Source organism: Perognathus longimembris, chromosome 20 (genome assembly GCF_023159225.1).
Source record: "Perognathus longimembris pacificus isolate PPM17 chromosome 20, ASM2315922v1, whole genome shotgun sequence".
Classification (NCBI taxonomy): domain Eukaryota; kingdom Metazoa; phylum Chordata; class Mammalia; order Rodentia; family Heteromyidae; genus Perognathus; species Perognathus longimembris.
Genome location: NC_063180.1, coordinates 29614601 through 29621586, shown reverse-complemented (window position 1 = coordinate 29621586; position 6986 = coordinate 29614601). Strand labels below are relative to the sequence as shown.

Below are 6986 nucleotides of genomic sequence, written 5' to 3'. Positions count from 1 at the left end.
TGCAAATAAAAACAACCCTGAGATACCACCTCACTCCAGTTAGAATGGCCTATACTCTGAACTCAGGCAACAACAAATGCTGGAGGGGGTGCGGGGAAAGAGGAACCCTTCTTCATTGTTGGTGGGAGTGCAAATTAGTACAACCACTTTGGAGAACAGTATGGAGGTTTCTCAAAAAGCTCAACATAGACCTACCCTATGACCCAGCCATACCACTCCTAGGCATCTATCCTGAACAACAGGTCCCAAGATATCAAAAAGACATCTGCACTTCCATGTTTATCGCTGCACAACTCACAATAGCCAAAATATGGAAACAACCCAGATGCCCCTCCACAGATGAATGGATCCAAAAAATATGGTACCTATACACAATGGAATATTACATAGCAATCAGGAATGATGAAATATTGGTATTCGCAGGAAAATAGTCAGAATTTGAACAAATAATGTAGAGCGAGACAAGCCTAGAACACAGAAAACAAAGGGGCATGATCTCCTTGATATATGACTATTAAGGAGGGGGAAGGGGGAGACAGTAGAGACCAGGTCTGTGAAACCAAAACTTCTTGTCAAATGGTATTTCCCACAGGTGTAGGTCAGCGACCCTACACTATGTATCCAAAACCAACAACTACTCAAAATATAAAGGTCAAAATAGACCTCTCAGTGGATCACGGAGCTCAAAAGCTATGTATGTACATTCATATAAGACTATTGTTGACATATTGTCTACTGTCAACATTACATTTAAACCCCTGGCGAATTTTCTTTGGCGTAGGCCACATGGCTACTGTATATGTTCTTGGTACACTGTGTATTATATATATATGTCTACCTGACCTAGGGAAGGGAAAGAAAAACAGGGTGTAAGATTCACAAGAAATGTACACACTGCCCTACTAGGTAAATGTACACCTGTGCACAACACCTTGTCAAAAAATTTTGTTTAATTAACAAATAAAGTATAAAAAAAGGCGTAGGTACCTTGAAATTCATAGGGATGACTATTATCTATATCCACACTTCAGGAAGGGAATGGAAGCGGATGACAAATTTTCACTAAAGCACTGTCAGCATATGTAGTACGGGATAGATTCTACTACATATTTTTTAATTATAAATATAATAAGCTTTTGCTTTCTAAAACCAAAGTAAAGATGTTTAACTTAAATTTCCTAGGGTAATTTTTTATGTGAGCTGTTACGGTAATATATTTGAATATGTACTATACTTACAGAGTACATAAACACTACCAGGCAACAATGAAGAATGACATTCAGTAGCAGGTCAGGAAATCATTGCTCATGTTAACAGTTTAATGGTATAATTTTGAAGACAGAAAGCTTTTCAATACCAAAGAAAAGATCATCAGGCTTCATGTTACAAACTCAGATCTTTTAGGAATTCGCTGTGTACCTGTTGCCTTTATGACCAAAGTTATACAAGTGTCCAAAGGTAAAGCTATGTTACTGGTGGGGAATAAAGAACAAGAGCGGGCCTGGGGATATGGCCTAGTGGCAAGAGTGCTTGCCTTGTATACATGAGGCCCTGGGTTCAATTCCCCAGCACCACATATACAGAAAATGGCCAGAAGTGGCACTGTGGCTCAAGTGGCAGAGTGCTAGCCTTGAGTAAAAAGAAGCCAGGGACAGTGCTCAGGCCCTGAGTCCAAGCCCCAGGACTGGCCAAAAAAAAAAAAAAAAAAAAAGAACAAGAGCAGTTATAACTGTGTAACTGAAGACATCCCTGGATATACCATACCTTAAAGGTAATGCAATCCAGATTCTTGACATCTTCATAACCTGTTGGCACTCTGATGCCACAGGTCGATTCTCTGAGGAACTCTCATGCGTACAAATGTCTTTCTAAGATGCTTTCTATTTACATTTTTCTTCTTTGAAACATAAAGTCCATACACTTAACGGTCTTACTTCTGTAGTCCAAGCATTCAGGACCGATGCACTAACAGCAGGCATTATGAAACCAGCGGTACTTGGATGCTCCCATGGACTCACAGGATATTTTACACTGAGGTATGGACATGCGGTCATCAAACTAGACCACGGTAAACAGGTGCTCTTTGTTACCGGAATAAGGGGCCATGGACATTATTTTTAGGAACAAACACATTTGGGTGATGAGGCTGGTTCACAGTTTCTAAAACAGAAACCAGGTTCTCATGTTCTGAAAGTTCTTCTGCACTAGGGAAGGAAACAATGTTTCAATTCAACTGGGTGTGTCCTTCTGTGAGAGCACAGAAGAGAGAGGGGATAGGCTCATACAGTTCTTCTACTGTGCTCTTGAAGTGGGAGGAGTGTCACTTTACTTCTGAGGATGACACATACCAACACAACCCCAGCACTTGTCCCAAAGTGCCCCAAGGCACAGCGTACACTCTTTAGAGCAGGAACAATTTCCTTGTCCAGGCCCGCCCTGGCATAGCTCCTGAATGAGACATTTGCTCACACCACTAGCACAGAGTGCTTTGTAACAGCTCTGTGATACAGGGAACCACATCAGATATGTCAGCAGGGCTAGAGGAAGCCCAACACACTGTGACTCCATGACTCTTCCAAGAAGCTGATCCTATCTCCCTCCAGGAAGTGCTCCAGTGACCTTCCTACAAAGAGTTGCCTCCTGCCAGCAGAGTTGGGGTTTTGTTTTGTTTTGTTTCTGTTGTGGTTTTTTTTTTTCTTTTTTGGTTTTTGAGTTTTTTTGATTTTTTCTTTTTGTTTTTTTCTTTTTTTGATTTTTGTGTTTTTTGTTTTGTAACATTCTAATAGGCAAGGCTGCCATATTTCACTTAAAATAGGATTGTGGATGAAGGATTGAGAGGGTTTCAGAATTGGAGGTGAATGTAGGGGCGGTGTGGCCTGGGCCACTGTAGGTTTGTGGTGATTAGCCCTGGTCCAGCCAGACCAAGATGATAGTAAAGGTTTTGGCCCTTTCTCTACGTGGGAGGCAGACTGAAGCGCACTTTATGCTTCTTTGTCCTCTGGGGAAAGGTCTTTTGGATTGGCTGGGAGCCGCCACTGCAAGGGAAGGCAGTGTTGTGTGAATGGTGGCACTAGAGAGGTTCTTGGAGTGCAAGCCCCAAGCACAGTCCAAGCTCCCACTCCCAGTACCCTGCTAGCACGTGGCTCCAGTCCAGTCTCTCTCTTTTTTTTTTTTTTTTTTGGCCAGTCCTGGGCCTTGGACTCAGGGCCTGAGCACTGTCCCTGGCTTCTTCCTGCTCAAGGCTAGCACTCTGCCACTTGAGCCACAGCGCCGCTTCTGGCCGTTTTCTGTATATGTGGTGCTGGGGAATCGAACCTAGGGCCTCGTGTATCCGAGGCAGGTACTCTTGCCACTAGGCTATATCCCCAGCCCCCAGTCCAGTCTCTTGGCAATCACTGCTTTCCTTAATCTGACCCCTTCTCAGGGATGGATCTCAGAGACTTGGTAGGGGAAGACAGTGAGGCCCAGAGAGCTGAGCCTCTGAGCCCAGCAACAGGGCTGCTATTAGCTGGGGAAACTCAACCCCAGCCCAGCCTGTGGGGCCAGCGGGTTGCCCAGCGCCCCCCCCCCCCATCTGCCCTGGCCCCTGACTGCCAGGGCTCATCCACTTACTTCTTCCTAGACTTGCCAACACTTGAGCGCTTCTTGCTTGGACAGCGAGTCGGCCTGCAGGGCTCCAGGGCACAGGACAGCTCATAGCTAAGACAAATGAGCCAGTGAGGAGACCAAGTGCTGTGTACAGCTCCCTGCCAGAATTGGCCTGGGCTTGGAGCTTGGTGGCCCACCTGCCATTAGGCCCTCCAGAGTGTCAGTCCCATCCCCCTCACTCAGGTACACAACTCCATCCCTCTGGACTCCCTCCTAGGGACGGCCCCTCTCCCTGCCCCAGAGAGTGGCAACCTACCTGGCATCCTTGCTGAGCCGCTCCAGGCCCCTGAACCACTCAGTAAAATGGTGGTCCACTCGAATATTATAAAAGCTGCAACTGTGTTGCTGCTCTTTCATCTGCTTGATGATCTCGTTTTCCTGGCCATGGACAGCACAAGGGCAGTGACAGGGCTGGGCTGGCCAGGGCTGGGCGAGGCTGTCTTGGAAGGGTCCCAGCTCCTCTGCTGCTCTAGCCACCCAACCTCCACTGAGCCTCCCAAGGCTGCTGGGGACCTCACAGCCATGTCCTCACACTCCATCCTGCCAGCGGGGAATCTCCTGGGTGCCACCTCACAACCCACCCTCCCTGGGGTAGGACTTCTCTATCCTGACATTGTCCGCAGGAGGAAAGAGCAGAGGGGCAGGCCTGACTGCACCACCCTGCTGGTTCTCTCTGGGCAGCCACCTTGATCACCTTGTTCAATTTCTTCACTTTCCTTCTCGCCACCTACAAGGCAGAGGGCATTGCAGTTAGAATGGGGTCCTTCTGCCCTTAGGACCTCTGAGCAGGGCCTCCTCTAGCCATGGGATCCCATGTGCATGCACAGAAAGAGGACCAACTTGCACAGGGCAGGGCTGGGGACCCAGCGTGCAGTCAGGTGCAGACAGTGTGAGGACTGACCCTTCTGTGCTAGGAGTGACATTGTGGCTTCAGGGGAAAAGGCCTGGCTTGGGCCACAGGTTGTTTGTCTTAGAAAATCTGCTTCCTGGTTGGGCCCCAGATCCTCCCTTATGGGACTTGAAGTCCCAGCTGGGCTCTGTGTCCACAGCACAGGGGTCAGGCGGCTGTGGGTGGCACCTGCTCCCAGGGACATTGCACTAAGCTCAGTGGATGGCCGTGAGACCACCAGCAGTGCCAGACTCAGGACGCCAGCTCCAAGCGGCCAGCTAGGTCCTGGCTACTCACATCCTGGATGTTCTCGTAGTCCACCTGAATCAGGATAAAGTCTTTCAGGATGATTCTCAGATAGGGAATAATGCCATTGCTCATCACCTGTAGGATTGGCAGAGTGATGGTCAGCACCCAGGGCCCACCCCTCCCCAATCCCAGCGGACTTCTCAGCCAGCCTGCATCTGCACAGGGCCTCCCACAGCACAGGGTCCTGGAGAACCTGTGAGCCCTCTGTCCACAGCCCCTCCCTGCTGCTTGCAACTCCAAACAGTACAGGTCCAGCTCTAGGCTGTTTTGGGCAGAGCCCAAAGGGTAGTAGCCCACCTCTGCCAACCAGCCACCCTCTAGACTCTGCCAAGCCCTGGCTTTGCTGGCTCTGCTTCCTCCTTCCCATCTGACAGCTCACTGATCAGGGCTCCAATCTCCCACAGTGTGATCCTCCCTTCTGCTTGCCGCATTCGGGCATGAGCTCCAAGGCTCCAAGGGCGTGAGCTAGTTAAGGCTAGCGTTTTCTCAGTGAGGCATCCTGGCCGAGGTCTCAGTCACTCACCATCTTTTGAGATTCCGTCGAACGTCGTTTGAGCAGCTTCTCCTTGGCAGCCAACATGAAGGCCTCCTGCCAGGATCAAGCATGTTGTGAGTGAGGGCTCTGTCTTGTGCACCCTCCTAGTGCCAGTGTGTTCCTCGTGCTATGCATTTGGCTGCTGTGCAGGGCCAAACTTTTTACGGCCAAGCTGACCAATTCTAGCTCAGGCTTGGCCCCAGCATTCACTGCTGGGCATCTCCCCTGGACACCGGGCTTCCTCTACTTGCTTCCTCAACTGCACAGTTCGCCTCCTGGCACTGAAGACTAGACAGGGTCGTCTGCTGCCAGCTTCCATGGGTGCTGACCTGCCTGGCATGGGGGGTGGCCAGTGCCTCCTCAGAACTCTACAGGGTTCACTGCTTTCTCCTTTGGGGGGCAGCACACAAGCCAACCTGGGTGGTTAGCCTTGGGAGCTGTGTAGCCCTTCCTATTTTCCAGTAGAAAACTGAAGGATACAGAAGGCTGTTGGGCTGTCCTGTGGCCTCAAGGCCTGTAGGGAAGGGGCCCATGAGCTTCTGAGTAGAGTCCACTCAGCTAGCATTTCTCTGCGGGTCAGGGTCCTCCTGTGAGGTGGGCACAAAGGGAGAGTGCCATGGCGTTCCAGAATCCTTCCTGACCCCAACGTCCTGGCTCTCCTCGGCTGAGTAGGATGGGGTTCCTGAATCCTGCAATATCTTTCCCTGTCTCCGCAGCCCAGGCCCATGGGCTATGGCAAGAAGCTCTCTCTACCTGTGTGCAGCGCAGCTGGGACAGGAACATCCCGGGACCTACTTGTGCACATGAGTGTGTCCAGCATGGGAGGGGATGAGCCTTCTGCTGTTCTTGAATGGGAAGAGCTCCGGAAAGTCAGGAAAGAAGAACCAGGACTTGGTTCCTTTCTCACCTGTATCTTTGGGGGCTTGTTTTCCTAATTTGTTTTCACTGCCACTGCGAGACTTCAGGGTCTGGGTGTCCTTTGAAGGTTGAAGCTCCTAGTGGCTGGGCTACCACCTGAGCCACAGCTCCATTTCCCCTTTTGGGGGAACACCTCCCAGTTTTCCATGCCAGGCTAGCTTGGAACACCAATCCTCCCATATCCTCTTGTCAGAATTGGAGTTAGGTTGAGAGGCAAGAGTTAGCAGTGCTTGGCCAGCCCTGTTTGTCAAGGCCTTGGGCTGTGCACAGCCTCTGCTGTGGGCTGGGAACCTCTCAGCTGGGATCTGAGCATGAGCAGCATCAGCTCTGTGGATACATTGAGAGCCCCACAGCGCCTCTGCTGGCACAAGGCTGCTCTGGGTGTTTGCACCCCAACTCAGGGGGCCCTTATGCATTTGGCCAAGAGGCACCCCTGAAATGCCCCTAGCAGAGCAGGCCTCTTCTGAACAATGTGTCAAAACAACGAGGGGCAGGAGTCAGTGGAGGCATCCTGCACGCAAGCCAGCCTAATGTGGGGAAAGGCAGCCATGTTTCTGGGGCCTATAGCCCATGTGGCAACATGTGGGTGGTAGAAGCAGTCCCCAGTCCGGGAGATTCTCTGCTTCCCTGGACCACCGTATGTTTCCCTTCTATCTCCCAACCAGAAAGGCCTCCTAGGACTCCAGG

General features: G+C 50.4%; 1 pseudogene; it reads right to left on the bottom strand.

The window, feature by feature from the left end:
* Positions 1-1884: 1884 nt before the first annotated feature.
* LOC125368186 lies at positions 1885-2587 on the bottom strand (annotated as a pseudogene).
* Positions 2588-6986: the final 4399 nt, after the last annotated feature.